This window comes from Protopterus annectens, chromosome 5.part0 (assembly GCF_019279795.1).
Source record: "Protopterus annectens isolate FY-2018-M chromosome 5.part0, PAN1.0, whole genome shotgun sequence".
NCBI lineage: Eukaryota > Metazoa > Chordata > Ceratodontiformes > Protopteridae > Protopterus > Protopterus annectens.
This window is the reverse complement of record NC_056735.1, coordinates 1,566,957,951-1,566,977,108: the sequence shown is the minus strand read 5'-3', so window position 1 is coordinate 1,566,977,108 and position 19,158 is coordinate 1,566,957,951. Positions and strand designations below refer to the sequence as shown.

At 41.6% G+C, this 19,158-nt stretch overlaps 1 protein-coding gene across 1 annotated transcript in view; it reads right to left on the bottom strand.

Moving 5' to 3' along the window:
* The window catches only part of GABPA (GA binding protein transcription factor subunit alpha), a gene marked incomplete in the record, with an annotated part of 677,711 nt that overhangs the window by 393,874 nt on the left and 264,679 nt on the right, over nt 1-19,158 (bottom strand).

The window sequence follows — 19,158 nt, the reverse complement described above, 5'->3', positions numbered from 1 at the left end:
TGGGTTGGCACAATGCCAGTGTAATCCTATGGGCTAGGCTTGTAAAGGCTCCAGGGCCATTAGCCTAGTACACACCTATGAACCTATAATTTGACTTTATAAGTCTACATTTAATGCGAAGACTGCAGTAAGCTGTATTAATTGGTTTTATTGCCATTTTTTTCATCTGATAACGGTTATCGCTGTCTTTCTATTTTAAATTGATTTCATTGTTCTTTGTCTCTTACTTGTAGAAACAAAAAACGTGGCACCTGTCACAGTTTATTTCACTCCATTAAGGCTAACATTCCAAAGGTCATTCTGTGTTTTGAATTTCTATTTCACCTGCAGAAGGCATGTGTGAATGTGTTTCAGCTTTCCGACTGGGAGGCTGTAGTAGATCATTTGTTGACTAAAAAAATCATTGAATATGAACCACTTAATTTATGTATTAAGTTTCTTCAACAAATTTTATGACATTACTAAATAACTGTATTGCAGTTTATGCAATGTTTTTTACACTATATTCTGAACGCTTAGCTTTACCTATTTATTTTGTTTTTATTTCATTTTACTATATTATATTTTTTGCATTACTTAACTATGATGTCCATGTAGAAGTCCTACTTTCGTACGAGACATGAGAAGAAATACTCCAGACAAACTATACAGGGATAATACAATACAGTTTACAAAGCAAACGAATGAGAAGTTATTAGGTCATAAGATTACTTAGGACAAATGATGGCATGATCTCATGCAAAACTGACTACTCAGATTAAATATTATAGTTGACAAGAGCAGTAACTACATGAGCACAGATTGTGCAAGTTACAGCCCTCTTGCAGGCAACTATTCCAAATTATACAATGCAAGATGAATACCACGCAAGTAACTTATTAAAGTCATAACATATGCGCAAACATCATAGGGAAGTCAAGAGTTTGCCAAGTGTGGCAAAAATCACTAAATGCATACATCAGATTGATGATGAATAGAGGTCTAGATTATAGAAGACTAAAAATATTTGGTAAGATTACACAGTTTAGGTCATGCCACATTTGGAGAACCATTTACACTGCAGACAGTTTTTAAGTAAAGAATTGAAGGTATTGCTTGGAGAATCACCTAAGGTTATGCAGGGGTATAACCCAGAGTTTGCCAATAGAGTCTGGGAGACTTGATGTACTAAATCAATTTTTTTGTCTTTAGTGTCCACTAATCAGGTTACAAGTTGCTGCCAACTGACAGTAGCAGATAAGGAAAGTCAGTCAGAGGAGAACAGTTTGTGGATGAAACTTAACTGAGTTATTACATGGTGAATGAAGACTAACTATTGAATGTTCCTCACCGACTGACAGTAGTAACTGATGTTTAGGAGCAAATGTAGGTATTCTGTTATATGCTTGTTCTACTTTGTTACTGAAAGCAGACAGTCCAGTTTGTACCCATGTTGTATGTAAGAATAAGGATACCAAACAAGATTTATTATGACCGGCTTGGCACTATTGAATAGGAAAGTCTTGATTTTCTAGAACATTGCAAGTTTTGATTGATCTAGTTATGCTTGCCACATGCCAATTAAAATGCAAATGTCTGCCAGTGAAGTAGCCGGGCATCTTCTAGCTGTTGCCTCTTCAATGACAACTGAACATGAAAAAGTAATACTAAGTTTTAGGTGGACTGAAGTTATGGTCAGCAAGCGGTAGGTTTTTATAGCATTATGAATTTAGAAAATTAGTGTTTGTTTAGGTGCAAATAGCACTGAGTTTGTTTTAAAAGCATTTAGGTGGCTGTGCAATGACCTGAGCTAAAAAGAGAGAAAGCATATTTGGATCTTGAAGTTAATGATCTCCAGTGAATTATCAGAAAGAAGTCTGTGGCATCTAGCGTCATAACACACCTGGACAAGCGTTAATTCTTGCACATTATACAATGACCCGCCCCCCATTAATATTCCAAAATGTGCACGCTGATTGGTCAGAGAGCATGTTGTAAATCAGAGTTACAGTAATGGAAAAAGGTCCGGTCACCTGGACTTTTTCCATTAGTATAACTCTTTTTTTACAGCAAAGGAGAACACAAGATCTCCGTTGCTTTTGTACACACCGTCTCGCTCTGTTAAACAAGTTTAACATAGCGAGACAGCTTCAAAAAACGTAAAGGAGATCTTCCTATCTCCATTGCTTTTTTTAAAGGTGTCTCGCTATGTTAAATGGGTTTAACATAGCGAGACAGCTTTAAAAAAAAAGCAATAGAGATTCTCCATTGCTTTTTTTTAAAGCTGTCTCGCTATGTTAAACTCCTTTAACATAGCGAGACAGTTCGTAAAAAGCAACGGAGATCTTGCTTTCTCCGTTGCTTTTGCCCACAGCTCTGAAATACTGCGTAAGCATATGCATGTGCAGTACATCAGAACTGCCGCAGAATACCAGGCAGCAAGGAGGCATTATACAATGCCATTATTTAAGAAAAGTAATTATTTTTTTTCTTAAATAATGTCATTGCATAATAGCAATAACCCACTTCTGGGAGTGGGTAATGCTGGATATACCCACGGTTGTCTTTGTTTGACCACTTGGGCTTCGCCCTCGTGACCAAACCACACCAACCGTGGGTAAATCCAGCATTACCCACACCCAGGCATGGGTTATTGCTATATTAACACACACCCTGTGAGGCATTATTTCTTGCTCATTATGCCCACGGGATGGCCAGTCCCTGGAAAATTGTCTTACACGAAACTGGTCTGTGGTGCAAAAAAAGGTTGGAGACCACTGATTTACAAGGTTATGAATAGCACCACAATTCTGAACAGATTGCTTTTAGTTCACATTAAGAATAATCTCATATTTGTTCTGTTCCTCTAGCTATGGAGAGAAATGCATCACCTTACTGTTATACACCCACAGCATACAAATCTGGTTTCAGCTTAGAATATGTAGCAACATTTCTTTTTCATTAAAAAAAGAAGAAACATGACACTAATTTCTATGTCTTCTACTGCACCTGTGTGCGATTTTCATATTTCTTCTAATCAGCACAGACAAAATGCTTTTGATGGTTAATATTGCCAGGTTTCTCAAAATTGCCCCAGGTATGCAAGAGTTTTGATAGTAGTTAAGCAAGAAATATCTACAGTATTTAGAGAGAGTTTACCTACAGATGGCATTTAGCTCAGCAATCACCTTGTTACGTACTACTACCCAAGTATTCTGTGAATGTGGGCGTCCCCTATCTAGAGCAAAGTGATACACGAGTATTCTAGCAGTAATGGGATGAAGCATGGTGACTTACACTCTCCACATCCTCTTCTGTTAATGTGGGCACTCAGAATATCCTTCTGTCAATGTGCCTTTTAATAATGCCTTTCAATTTTATGAAAGATAAATACTCTAGGTAAAGATTTGCTAGGTCAACAATTGTTCCCCACATATTCAAACTTTGAACATTATGTGTGGAGAGGCAGAGCCATACTTACCTAGTTCCTGGTGTTATTCCTTTCTGTTCTGACTACCATTTGACTAAAGTTCTGTATTTTATTTCAGGACCAAATATTTTTATTTGGTAGCAAGCAGCTTGCCACAACTTATACCACATGTTAAGCAATGTGGTTCAGTCCTAATAAAAACAATAGTATTGACAGTCATCTCCATACGAACACTGAGAAATACAGGTATGGAATTGAGGCCACTGTAACCGAAGCATCTAGTGTAAAAACCCTTAGCTGCAACCTGGTACAAAGCATCTTGAATATTACAGCTGTCATGAACCATAGTACTTGTGGACAGAGGTCTGCTAGCATTTGACTTTGTGAAACTAGGCATAAAACCATCTGCTACCTGCCATGCTTCCTATCCAAATGTAGATAAACTCCTCAAATGCTGGTACTGACCATGGCCCCAGTGATCATCATCTCTTGTGTAATGCTGAGCTGAGGCTTCACCACACTGATCATCACTCTGATCCTCAAGAATAAGCTGGATAGAAGATCCTGTATGGGATAAGGCTGTCCCCCACTGTGTGAAAAATCAGAAGCCAGTCATCCTGTAGGTGAACACAAGATGCCACTACTACCATGCATGCGTGGTAAACTAACCAGAAGGACCAACATTAGTAGCCATTAACCCCTGAAATAAGAGAACCTTCTTTCTTTTTTTATATAAACAAACACTTTTATTAAATTACCACTTATGACAGGCAATCATACATTTGCATAAATGAAAATGAACCACACCAACATATTTTCATTTGCAAACATCATATATGGCTAATTCAATTCCTGCCTTCCCTTAAACCTCATTATTCCTGCAAATTATTATTCTGCATGTATTGTTCCAATTTCCATTTTTTCTGTGTAGTTTGCTCCTACCCTTTTCTAAAGATCCTACTTCCAGTTCTTTTATCTCTGTTACTATATTCACTACTTCTAGTGAAGTTGCTTTAGACTTTGATTTCCATTTTCTAGTAATTTTTGGCAGACACCAGAATAAAACTCCACAAGAACTTAATATATTTAAGCAATTCAGATTTTGTAGCACAGCTCAAAAAATAATGTCCTTAATTACACCAATTTGCTCACCCAGTATTTCTAATAGCATAACAAGTAGAACAAAATGACCAAACCAGTGATTCTAAAGGCACAAATTTAATGAACACAAACTCTCTAGCACCTCGGCATACAAGCTTTCTTGCTTTGTAGTTTGGACATTTCTGATAGCATAGTCTGCAACAAATTTTTAAAGTCTGCCAACTCATTACACTCCCAAAAATTATGTTCCCAATTACCTTTTTCTTCCCCATCACACCAGCAATTGCATCTATCTGAGGAAAAATTCTTTGGAGTCTGCTTGGGGTATAAAAATATCCATGCAAACACTTCCAAGCAAAGATTCTAAATCATCTAGACTTTCTTGTATATTTGGCAGCCATACATATATCCTCCCCATTGTGTCTTCATGAATTGCTTACCCAATCTCTCTTCCCAGTCCTTTCTAACCTCATTTTATACACCCTACTATTCATCCCTTTAATAGCAGTTTATTTTCTAGATTCTACTAAAAAGTCTACCAGTGCCAGACTTTCACTTGGGATCCCCCTATTTCTCTTTGCCTACACTCTTAGACATCAATCCCTGATAGGGAGGGCAATCTCTAGCCTGCAGTCTGAATGAATTCTTGCCTTCTTCCCATTCTATTACCTTTCCCCTCTAATTATTTGGTACCTTCACCTTGGTTCTTTTGCCAGTCTTCTCCAGTAAATTTCAGCCCCCTCTTGCCTATTCTCTCTACCCTTAACTGCAGTCATCCATATTGGCAGAATCTCCTTTCCACATTCCCGACTTGGCTTACTTCTTATAATACTTTCTGCTACTTTATGAATATAATATTCTGTACAGTTACTGTTATTCATCCAAGGACTTCCAGGATGACTGCACGTTGAGTAACAGCTTAAATCTAGCTCTCTTAGTGTGAGAACAGAAACTTAGATGAGAAAGACAGTGAACCTAAATTTCTGGGTAAATTTCAGTAACTGGCCAGTAAGAGCACTGCCCGGATGCCACGAAAAAAGAAATACAAATACAGAGGACCTGAAGGAAAATCATCTACAAAAGGTGACGAAGAAACACGGACTGAGAAAAGTACTGCAGTTGTTCAATAAAAAGCAGTGCCAGCTGAAAACATGACTTCCAATAACCTACAGGAAAGTATAGGGGCAACTGCACACAGGCCTGATTAAAATAAATGAAACACTGATGGAGTAGATCAACTCAAACAATAAAAGGCTGAAAAAAATGGAAGAAGCTTTAAACCAATATTCAGATAAGGTGATAAAACTGCAAAACTCAGAGGTCAAATGAAGAAAGGCTGGCTGAATAGGAGACTGTGCAAGAAGAGATGTTTCAAAAAATAATAGAATTAAGAGGGCAGAGCATGTAGGGAAAACAGATGTTCTGCTGTAGCAGAGAAGCTGGAAAGAACAGACTGCACTACTTTTATGAATAAGGTTACAAGATGACTGCTGTGGTTCCATAAAAAAAAATTTAAATCACTGAAAATGTAAAACACTTTATGAGGCTAGTAATACTAAAGTCTGATATAAGGAAGGGACTAGTTGTAGTTAATTACAAAAAAAAATGTAGTCCACTAGTGTGTGTGTGTGTGTGTGTGTGTGTGCGTGCGCGTGTGTGTGTGTGTATATATATATATCTATATATATATATATATATATATATATATGAGGGTGCCTTTCATTTGTTCGAAAGTCAGTTGAATTTTACTTGATTTGGTCAATGTATGTAGAATCGAGTGAAAATGGATCATTTGTGTGTGAATATGTGCACATGTGCACGATGCAGTAGCATTGTTGCCTCACAGCAAGAGGTTCTCCCGTTCGATTCTCGGCTGGAGCGCCTTCTGTGTGGAATCTACATGTCCTCTCTGTGGTCGAGTGGCGTTCGAAAGACATGCGCGAATGGACATGCCTTCGTTGAAGGTTGGGCTTCGAGCTGGCACCTCGGCACTGTAAAAATCTGCTGCCAATCATTAGCGGATTAAGAGTTCCACTGTGGCAACCCCTAAATGGGAAAAGCCAAAAGAAGAACAAACAAACAGCCAACTGGACTGTTACTCCACAACAGGAATTGTTAATTGAAAGGGCACATAATGTGAATGCTCCAGTCCAGCAAAGAGAAAACAACCTAGACTTTTAATAGTAAAGATGCAATCTTACCAGTAGAAGGAGTTGATTCTGACAAAACAGTGGCAGAAGGACAAGTACTAAATGTGGGAGGCAGCAGAGTGTTTGTGGAGAGTAACTACTCATTGTACACCAGCAGAAGAGGAGTAAATTTATCCCATTATTCACGGAATGTCAAGAAGCAGGCGTGAGATTCAAACTGCTGTACCCAGATATCTTCAAAATATTTTTCCCTGGAGAGACAAAATCATTTTTTGATCAAGTACATGCTAAGGAAGACATACAAGTTTGCCAACAAAAAGAGAGCTGTGAAACAGGAGATTATGTTTCTTGTTCTTCAGGTAATAAAGATCAGAGAGAGACTGTGCCAGTGAAACCTTTTTCAATGTTTCAACAGAAAATGCTTGAGAGAAGATAGAAATCACAATAGTCGACTAGAGGAATCGATAGTACGTTAGAAATGAAGCAAAACAGGATTTGGAGAGAAACCGGAATAAAACCAATAACTTGGAAACTGACAAATGTGGGATTACAAAGAATAATTATATCTGTGAAACATGACAAAAAAAGAAAATCTGGAAATATTGGACTATGTTAAACTTGTAGGGGACTGTAAAGCATATGCCCTATGTCATGTCATTAATGTCTGGAAAAATACTTAGGAGAGGGGAAGAGGAAACAGTGCATGACTATCTGCATGGTAGAAAGTAAAGATTTCTCAGTTATTTGAAGTGTAATGGGGATAGCAATGTAAATAGGTGCTCTGTTTTTTTTTTTCTTTCTTTCTGCCTTCTCTCCTTCTCCTTGTTCAGTTTTAAGAAATGCAGACACTGCAATGTAAAAAAAGAAAAGTCTGGTTAAATAAGCCTGACACAAAAAACATGTGTGCTTTTTCTCATTCTTGCTTAGGGGAATGACTGGTTTAAGGCCCTTAACTTAATCTAGTAATGAGTTTTAAGAGAAAGCAAGTAAACGAAAAAGAATATTGATTATTATAAAACTTTTCTCTAGTAAACAAACATACTTGGCAGTTGGGTGTCTGGTTCTCATGTCTCCAGGAGATAATCTCATAAAGAGAAATGGCTTAGAGAAAATATTTTCTGAAAGCATTCATGTTCATATGAAGATAAAGCCAGACATCGCTTAGTAGAAGCACAGGCTGTACCATGTGACTTAGCATGGACAACCTCTCTTTTAGGTTATCTGAAGTCTGTGTGAGTGACTGTCACTTTGGAACATTTGTTGCTATTAGGAGGGCAAAACTTCAATACTTGAAGATGTACATATGTTGTGTGTTATTAAGTTAATAGGTCTTAGGGGGTATTGGAGGTGTGACTTTTTTCTGTTCGAGGGCTTTCAATGAAACAAAAAGTTTTGTAAGATGTTACATGTGCTCAAACAGATCGGACAAGAAACTGTATAAAAGATTAACTCTGCACTTTCAGGGGCATCTAAAAGAATCTGGAACAATAGCCACTGTCTTGCCGGCAAGCGGAGATTTACTGGATATCTTTTTTTTTTTCAAGCAGCTGTTGCACTTTGTCTAGCCTATATATTTTGATGTAAAGATGGGCATTTTGTCTTGGACATCAATGAGATGAAATAACTGTGCTTAATAAAGTAACTTGGCCACCTCTTCTTGGAAATTCTGTTTCACTGGGAAAGGCACATGCAGAACTTTCCCAGATTATCTCAGAAAGGGACCATGACCTCCGTGATTTTGTTATGACCTACAGCCATTTAACTAATGATACTGTTGGGTCTTGCCTGAATGAACTAGCCAGATCCAGCTTCCTTTTGCAGACCACTCTGCAAGGAACACAAAAAATTGTTTTCTCTGGCTCAAAGTCCTGGAAAAGAAACGTGGATGAGAATATGTCATTCTTATTGCCATAAAGGACTGCCCTTTCATAATCATGCCCTGTAGACACTAATCACATTTTGGCCCTATCAGCAAAGACCGATTAAGAGTGCATCTATTAAGGTCACTTTAATGTCCTCAGTCATAGTGATAAAACGTAGCTAAGAATGCTGGCACACAACTATGCCAGATCCTGCTGCCTTTCCAGCTCTCCTTCAGTTGCACTGCACGTCACACTCATCATGAGGTTAACAAAACTGAAAGACAAGAAGCCTGGGTCGATGAATTTGTCTTCTGCTGGACCATCAGTTGTATCCTATGCAGTGTACAACTTTTCATACTAAAACTTCTCAATGAAAATACAGAATCTGTGTAAGGTAATTCAGCGCAGTGTGTGCTGACGATGAAAAACTAAGCTTATTCAGCCTGCTAAAACCTTAGTCGCATAGTCAAGCCCACTGACAAGGGAATCGGAGAAGCAGGACTCTTCTTCACAGCAGCTGCAGGAATATTCACATTTTGGATTAAGGGGTCTTCACCTAGACAGCACAAGCTGGCAGGGGCCTGAAAATCCTGTTTGCTTTCACTGAACATGTAGCATTCAGGTTACTTGGCATCTCCCAAGAATAATCAGCTAAAAGAAACCATCCAGAGGGACGCTCTTGGTGTCCTGCAGGAAGCAGCGTATTGTATTCTACTTTATGGATTACAGGAAGGAAAGTTTCTGAGATGGCCTATTCCCTCCTTTCATTCATCACCTGCAATATTTTGCTAATCTTTATGTCTTCTAGAAGCTGAGGTGGGGATATACACCCTTCTGCCCACACCATTCTCATCCTCCTCTGGAAATTCAGTGTGTTTAGTTAACTTTAATCTCTTTTCATGTCTTTCTGGAGATGCTTTCATGTGAATCTCCAATGGTGGAAAATTCCACATATACCTCTGAAGGATGCTGGGGTGAAAATTCCTGTTCTTGTACAAAGGAGTACAGATCAAGGGCTCTGCTGGGCCTCGCTAAAATCGGTAGAGTCTGGGTAACTTTCTCTAGTCCATCCCACTCTAGCCTGTCAGATGCCTCTAATCAAAAAAGACCATGGAAATTGCTGGAGGTTGGGGGAACAAACCTACATATGAGGCAGACGTTTAGCTTTTTGGTAGATAAGCTAACTGAGCTCTTGGCTCCTAGCCTAACGGTCCAACTCAAGGCTGAAATAACTGTCGATTTACCTGAGGCTTTTGGCTCCTAAATAAAAAGACTGTGAAAATCATGCAAGGAAGCACCTTATGTGTCAACATATGTCATGTGTTGACAACAGCAAGGACCTGGGAAACTAGTATGCTGCCATACTGCTGATGGCCTCCAGAAGGTCTTTAAGTGTTTGCAAAAGAGGCATCAGCATCCGAGACATACCAGAAGGTGCCACTGCCAAGACAGCACCTTCAGGTCTCTGCTAGATAGCGATGGTCTCTTAAGGCCTCATACACTATAGGCACATTCTTAGAACTATTTTGTCTGGCTTTTCCATTTCTGGAGGGGAGAAGCTTTGTATTTTTCAACAAGCTCTAAGAGGGTGCCTCAGCTGAAGAGGTGAGAGGACTGGCATTCCCTGGTTAACGGTAATACGTTTCTAATGCTCAATAAAAAGCTTTCTTATTCTTAGCCCTGTAACACCTGGTTTTCTAAAATAAGAGTACTCCTTCCAAGAAGAAACTGGGTGATCCAGTCCTAGACACCAGAATTGAAGGAAGGCAAAAATCCGTATGTGGGATCAAGTCTACCACTGACTAGCATAAATGCTTGTGATCTTTTCCAGGGACACAATCAGCCCTGATGGACTGACTAGAGAATGCAAAGAAACAGTATGAAGTAAGTCTACAAGACATAGCGGACTACCATCCAACAGCAGGAATACCCAAGGTTCATTCTACAAGTCAGGGTAGACAGACAGGCATCCACCTATAAACAAAATTCTCATGTATGCTGAATAATGATGCAGCAGTTATCTCTACGATGAGCATCTCTGGTTAGCAACTATACAAATGGCTGCAAATTCTGGAATATAATTATTTTTATTAAGTATACAAAAACTAAAAGATAGTTTTAATGTAATCAATACCTGCCACCATAATAAAAATCTTAATGCACAAGTGGTGTTAAGAATATCATTAAATCTGGGTAAAAAGGTCAGATACACTGACATATAGATATATATATTACAAAGAATACTACTTCTTTGTAACCATCTTCATTTTGTATAAGTACTTTTCTTACACTATTCTAACAGTTTTGATGAATGGATGGGTAACCAAAAATTCACCCTTTGTTTGGCACCCTTGTCCCTCATGTGGAGGGCAACATGTTAAATATCCTGCTCATCTCTAGGTTATTTGCACTTAAAATATAAGGGCTAAAAACGTCATGGAAATGTATAGCAAGGCTACTAAAGACCCTTATGGATCAACAGTCTACTAACTACCTATGAATCTATAAAAGGCCCTGGCCATGACCCAAATAACCAGAATTCTATTAGTATCTTGGACTCCTGCTGGATTTGGTGGAAAAGAAAAAAAAATAAGGCACTGCCTGCTTGCCCTTCTCTAGCAGGAGAGATTGGGATGACACACCAGAGAAGGTCAATTGTTACTAAGCTCTTATGGAGCCTAGGCCCTGGAGTGGCAGCAAAGTATGTGAATGTAAGAGCCCTGGGGCACTGTTACCCTCAGGCGTGGACACACGTAGGACCATGCCTCATGGCTTGCCTAGCCTAAGAAAGAAACTAACATGTATTAAGGGAAAGGTTAGGGCTAAAACTAACATATTAGCAGTATCTACCTGAACAGTTGTGGCATCGTTCTGGTCCCTTACCTTCTGCACACATACTTTACCAGCTAAGACAGTAGGAGTTAGTAACCCTGGCTGGTGTATATAAATAAAGCAGATTTGGGGGAAGCGTGGGTTTAATGGGGACCATAAACAAATGAAAAAAAATGGGGAAAATTGTATAAACGTCAATAATCAATGGAGAAACACTAAACAAAGACAGTTACAAAATACCTAGAATTCACTCTGGTAGTAATTGAACATCAGAACTTGGATTATTGTCCAAAGTCAAAGGATTACTTTTTGTCGTATCTTGTACTAAAAAGTTATTACTTGCAGACTGCAGAAGTCACTGTGCGTCTGTATACATCACTGAACTGGCTTACAAACAGGATACAGTGGTACATTCTGCAGTAAAAATACAAGTCATAGGACACAATTAAAAAGTTCAAAGATTCATAATGAAGAAAAGAAAAAGGTGCTGGCAAATATTGATGATTGACAGATAAAGGGACACTCTCTGTATTACACAGATTTTCAGAGCAGACTGCTTCATCCTACAATGTACAACAAAAAAATAAGCCAATACAAGATCCAATAACCTGTTGTTACTAATATAAATAACAGGTACAAAACAACACTTACTTGCCCAAAGATTTCAAAACTCAAACCACCATTTTAAGCATAAAAGATCAGTTCTCAAAGAAACCTTATGTGAACAAACAGATACGGCTGACCCACTATGCGAGCGTACAACTCAGGCAGACACTTTTCTTGCAGACGTTAGAGCAATCAAAACTGTTTTCCATGTTAAGAAATTAAAATCAGCCTGATGTGCTGGTTCAAATGGAGAAAAAGTTAATTTTTCTAAAACAAATTAAGATCCCAAGGAGAAGCCACCTGTTTCTAGGTAGATGGGTATGAAGAATCCCTTTCAAAAACATTTTAACATATGATTGCACTGAAACAGTGGGAGTCCATGGACAGACATGCAGAAATGGCTGGTAAAATAAAGCTTCAGAAAGGAATAAGAAAAAGCCAAAGGATAACTCGTACAAATACTACAGAGCCAAAGAAAAAGTAGTCTATGGGTCTTGTTTTTTGTTTGGCACCAATTAGAAAATCGTTTTCACTTACTAACAGATGATTTCCTCGTAGAAGATTTATTTGCCTCCTTTAACACCTGCTGCATGCCCTCAGAAAGTGGGTGCCTATAAAGGTATTAAAACATATCATCCAGGCAATGTTCCCTATAAAACCACCTCTGAAACTGTACCAGTAACTCGGTGAGTGTACATTGAATACTTTGTGCATTGAGTAGCATGGAACAGCTAGTCTGCACATTGAAGAGCACTGCCCCTTGAATCTTAATATTATACAGCCTAGCCTAGCTTCATCTCTAGCCCCAAAAACATCCTTAGTCAGTCCACTATTAAGCCATCTTGCACCACACTTTTGCAGCTCACCCAACAAAGGACCCAACATCATGAATATGCACTTTCCTCAATTTCTTAGCAGCTCGCTTGGTGGATATGGGTATATTGTATCTAAGAACATGTAACAATTATCTAATGTTCACCGACAACCATTTAATCCTCAAATAAACAAATACCATATATGAGAGATGTATATACACAATGTCTCTGGAGGCAAAACTCACTCATACAAACACTCATAACAATCTGGTTGTCAGAAACACAAACACAATATGCATCCCACAAATAGACCTACTTATGCTGAGGCACTTAAATGCACTCTTTCCACACCTATAAGTCTCCCAAATTCTACTTCCAAAAAAGAATAGTTGTGTAAAATCTTACCATAACCATAGATATCCTTCTCTTCCATGTTGTAGTACTCATAATCTTTGGGTTATCCTCTGCTTAGCTACCTGAACATCTGGCCACTATACAAAAGCTTTAGTCACTGCAAGATAGGTGGAACATCTGACATTGGCAGAAAGATGCGTGGGGCCATAAAAATAATGTCTGCATGTACCTTTCCTTAGAAATGAACTCCCCAGTCAGACCCCAGTCCCAGGACAGCTGCACAAGTCCTGCACCATCCATCAAAGCATTTTTGCATATATAGATCTAGATTTATATATATATCTATGGGATCTGTACAGATCCCCGATGGCACTTTCTGCCGAAGCAGAAATCACCGAACATACATAACCGAAAGTGCTGTTCACCGAAGCAGCACTTTCAGTTATGTATGCTGGCTGTGCCAGTCACACTACAGTGCAGTTAAGGGAGAATTCCCTTTTCCCCACTGTAGTGTGACCTCAGAGTGAGATTATAAAAGTGGGGGGGTGGGAGGTGCAGGGGGGCTTTCGAACGCACTTTAACGAAAGCGCTTTTTTGGTGAAAGTGCTTTTGTTAAAGTGCATTCGGTTATTGTGGATTCGGACTATTGAACTTTCATGCAGTAGTCCTAGATCCATCTATGCACACACACACACACACACCATAACAATTAGTTATGTACTTACCATAACGCTAGATGTATGTAGTCCATCTCTCCATATATTCTTCACCTGTGGGTTCGGAGCCAACAGTCAGCTCCGACTCGGCCTATATACTAGCTCGAAAGTCTTTGATTGGCTGGCTAAGATGGTATCCCACAATACCATGCTCCACATCCCCAGATCTAGTTTGCTGCTAACAAAAGCCATTTGTGCAATGCACACACACACACACACACACACACACACACACACATCCACAGCCAAGAAGATAAGGTCCAACAAGTTGTCTAAAGGGACTAATACCAGGGTTATCAAAGGAGATCCTCCAAATTCTCCAGGCAGGGGGACGGTGGGTGGGTAATGAAGAATATATGGTGAGATGGACTACATACATCTAGCGTTATGGTAAGTACATAACTAATTGTTATGGTGTGTGTGTGTGTGTGTGTGTGTGTGTGTGTGTGTGTGTGTGTGTGTGTGTGCGCGCGCATAGATGGATCTAGGACTACTGAATGAAAGTTCAATAGTCCGAATCCACAATAACGAACTTCACAACAGAATTAAGGGTGGAAAGCTGAGCGTTGACCGTTTGAGCCACCGTCTCAGGAACATTACCCCCGAGAGCATCTCCTACCTCCTTAAGGAGATCTCTTTGGAGTCGCGTGAAATGAGTCAAATAATTCAGCGACCGCAGGGTAAAGGTCGCTGAAGAAAGGGTACACTTCCCATAGCAGTCCATCATCCTGGACTCCTTGTTCGGGGGATGAACTGTAGAGGAAGATTCCGCAACTTCCCTCTGTGTGGCGGCCGCCACCACCATAGCATCTACTGGGGTTCCTTTTGTCAGAAAGTCCTTCCCTTGGGGGGCAGACAAGAATTTGTTCGGCCGTCGAGGGACAGGCTCCACTGAGTCAGGGGTCTCCCACACCCTTCGACAAATTAAGTCTAGGAGCTCATCGAAGGGTGGAGATACCCAGAAGGCGGAAGGCTGGGCGCCAAAGGCCTTAAAGAATACTGACTCCTCCTTGGAGGGGGTTTTGGAAGGCCAGTCTCCTCTGTTTCAAAATCTCCAGTATTTCAGAGAATGAAACATCCTCAGAGGAAGACTTGGGGGACCCCTCCGACTCCTCGAGGTCAGTATTTGAAGTGAGGGACTCATCTTGGGAGTCTATATGCTTCCTCTTACAAGATTTCTTTCTGGGGAGTTCCTCAGGCACAGAGTCTGAGGGCTCCTCAGAAAGAAGGGGACCGCTCATGGGGGTGTCCTTAGGCCTTTGCGCCCTGCTGTCCAATGATAGAGGAGTGTCAAAAGCTCTCGCCAGTGCAGTAGGGGACGGGAGAACGATCCGAGGGAGGTAGCTGAACCAGCCAGCTCGCTCCGCATTGTCTCGAAGGCGGGGCCCCCTGAGTGAGGACCGACCGCCCTCTAGGGCCATGACCAGAGCCGGAGTCCCCCCTGCCGACGCGCCCAGAGGAAGGCTCGGCACTGACCTGTGCTCCGAGTCATCCCCCTCGGCGCCGACCGAAGAGACTCGAGTCCCGGACCCTGTGGACGGAGCAGACAGGGTCGGAGCCGAAGTCGGTACCGAGAATCCCAGTTGGGGTATCAGAACCGACACAGGAACATCCCTCGGAGCGGAGCTCACCGGCTCTGAAGACAATGATGCGCTCAGAGGAGGAATAGCAGGTACTACTAACAGGGCTGGCTCCGGAACCGACTGGGTCGGAGCCGAGAAGAGTTTAGAGCGATTCCAGGAGCCACTACACCACCCTATCCACGTCAAGATCTGAAAGCCTGGAGGATTTGGAGGAAACCGATGGAGAAGCAGACCTCTTATCTGGAGAGACTAGTCTTAAACTTGGAGACTGGCTCCGAATTGGTTCCAAAATTACCGGAGTGGTCGAAGGTTCAGTCAAAACAGTGACTTCCTGCGGCTCCGGGATCGGTGGAGCAGAGGAAGCAGATTCCACAACCAAAATCTTAGAGGGTGGCTCCGAGACCAAAGATGGAGGCAGCGATCTCTTTTTGGACTTAGAAGCTTTAGACTTCGACTCGGAGCTGGGAGTCGAAGCTAACTTTTCCTCGAAGGATGGTTTTAATAGACCATTTAGTATCAACTTATTTTTCCTTTCTTGAAGCACCCGAGGACTAAATGAGTGACAAAAACTGCAAGACTCCTGAAGGTGGATGGCTCCAAGACAATAAACACAGACGGAATGTCCGTCTGTAATAGACACTTTATATGCACATTTCGAACACTTTTTAAAGCCGGAAGGCTTATGTTCTTTTTGCTCTTTAGACATGATAGAACTAAGCACAGAACTTCAACTTTCTCGTAACCGAGAAGAAAAGGCGGGAAGCGAGCGCCTACAATAACAGTCACTGACTAGACACAACGATAAGAGACCTCTAATTAAAACGGTCTCCACACAAGAGAACAACAAAGTCCGACGAACAAACACAAGGGAGGACTAGGTCCTCTAACTCAAACGGGCCTAGCCCGAGAAAAGGGATACCACAAAAATGCACAAGCACACACAAGAGAACCAGAAATGCCAGCAATCGCTCTCACACAAAATCTAATTAAACATCAAACAATATCAGATGATTTCTCAAGAAATTTCCCAAGAAAAATAGTTTTCAAAAGGTACTTAGCCAAGCCACGTCGAGACCACGTCCGAGCTCTACAAGCGGCAAACGAGATCTGGGGATGCAGAGCATGGCATTGTGGGATACCATCTTAGCCAGCCAATCAAAGACTTTCGAGCTAGTATATAGGCCGAGTCGGAGCCGACTGTCGGCTCCGAACCCACAGGTGAAGAATAATGGCGAGATAGGACTACATAACATCAATTGTTCTGATCTCCTAAGGGACTTGGGTCTTGTCAAGACAGAATCTTAGTTGTCTGTGAACATCAGAGGAATGCAGGATTCTTCATGGTCATTCTGGGAATATGGAAAAAAAGGTGGGGATGTGAATACATTGGTTCAAGGACAGTTACTAACCACCTTAGGCATGAAGGACAGGTTGGTCCTTAGGGTCACTCTATCCTTGTGGAAGATTAGAAAAGGTGGGATGGCCATGAGTGCCTGGAGCTCTGCCACTCTCCTGGCTGATGTTAGGGCCACCAAAAACACAGTCTTCCAAGTGCAGTATTTTAGAGAGGTTTTTGATGCTGGTTCAAAAGGAGCAACAGAGAGCTTCTCTAAAATGTAGTTCAGGTCCAAGGGGGTGGAACTGGCTTTCTGAGGGGCCTGAGGTGCAGTACCCCCTTAAGGAATAACTTAACTGGAAGTCAGGAGGCAAACGGAGGGTCAAGAGGCAGACAAGCCGAAATAGCACCTAGGTGGGCTTGCAACAATTCACACAGGTAGCACAACACTAAAGGGACCTCCCCTTGAATGGGTCTAGCTGTCTTTTGAAGACACCAGATGGAGAATCTTTACCATTTGGACAAATAAGAACTCAGTTTTGGGTTTCCTGGCCTCCAGCACGACAATAAGCATGTTCTCACTGTGAAGATGTCTGAAAGGGATCAAAACTCCACTACCCACAGCGTTAGGTTCAGAGATTCCAAGTGGGGATGGATTAGGGATCCCTTGTCCTGTGTGAGAAGGTCCACTCTGTGAAGTAACTTGTGAAGATTGCCCCTGGCTAAATGCAGGAGGAGAGGAACCAGTGCTGTCTTGGCCAGTAGGAAGTCACCACCAAGATTTTTGGTTTGTCCTGCAGAATTTTCAACAGGATTTTTTGTAAGAATGGGAAGGGGGGAATGCAGAGAAACATCCCCTTCCATGAGATAGAAAATGCGTCCATTGCTCTCACTAGGGGGTTGGGTGCCCTGGCACAAAAGAGTAGAAGTTGTCTGTTCAGAGGGGAGACAAACAGATCTATTTGTGGTGTACCCCACATATGGACTATGTCCAGGAACACATCCCTGTGTAGCATCCATTCGTGGGATTGTAACAAGGACCTGCACAAGGATTCTGCCTGAGTGTTCTGAGCTGAGGGAATATAGACTGGCTCCAGGGAGACTCCATGTTGGGCCACCAAATCCCAGGCCTGGAGTACAAGTCTGCATAGCAAGTATGATTTTGTTCCCCCTCGTTTGTTCACATACCAGAGAACTGCAGAACTGTAGTATTGTCTGAACAGCTTCAGAAGGCCTTGCTTCAGAATGTGTTGGAAGGCCCTCAGGGCAAGGATGATGGCCTTCACCTTCAAGCTGCCCACAGCAGCCCACCCAGCCCAGGTCTGAGGCATCTGTGCACATCTCCTGGTCTGGGGTGAGAGGTTGTAATGGAAGTCCTGGGTTGAGAGAGACTTGATCCAATCACCAAAGAATCTCCTTCCTTAGGCATGGTAGGAAGGGAATGTTGTAGTACAAGGGTTGGGAGTGTTGGCTCCATGTGGACCTCACATACCACTAAAGTTTTCTCATGTGGAGTCTTGCCAGTGGCAACATGGGTATGGTGGAGGGAATATACCCTAGGAGTCTGAGATATTGTCTCAATGTCATAGCAGAGGCATGGAGGACAGACAGCAAGTATTGCTTTAGGCTTTCCACCTTTTGGGGTGGAAAAAATGCCCTCATGACATCTGTCCGTATTCTGCACCCCAGGAAATCTTTGTCCTGGCAGTGGTTTTGTTTGGACTTGGGGAAATTGATGTTGAACCTCAGGGACTGCAGAACAGAGATGACTTTTTGGAGATGGATGTGTAGGGAAGTGGAGCAACCTGCCTGGATCAGGTGGTCATCCAGGTATGGAAAAATCTTAACTCCTTGGACCCTGCAATAGGCTACCACTGGAGTTAGACACATGGTAAATACCCTTGGAGCAGTAGATAGTCCAAAGGGCAAAGCAGAGAACTGAAAATGAGAGGAACCCACAGAAAACGTAAATACTTCCTGTATTTGGGCCTTATGAGGATATGTAGATAGGAATCTTTGCTGTCCAAAGTGGCCAGAAATGCTTTAGGTATTAGCAGGGGAAAGAGTCTGGAGTATCAGCATGGGAAAAGTGGGTACTTACAGAAAAAGGTTAAAGTGGGAGAGATCCAGGATGGGTCACCATGGGCCATCTTTCCTTGGGACTAGGAAAACTCCGGAGTAAAAGCTCTTTTCTGACACAGGGACAGGTTGGACAGTCCCTTGAGAGAGGAGGCTGTGTAAGAGTGTCTGGAAAAGAGGGAGTTGGTCCTTCAGTGGCTGTGGGATGCCTCTTAAGGAGAGAGGAGTGACCCAAGTCATGAAGTAATCCTTTACTATACTAGAAAAGACCTACTTGTCTGAGGTAATGCTTTGCCAGGTGGGAACACAGTGAAA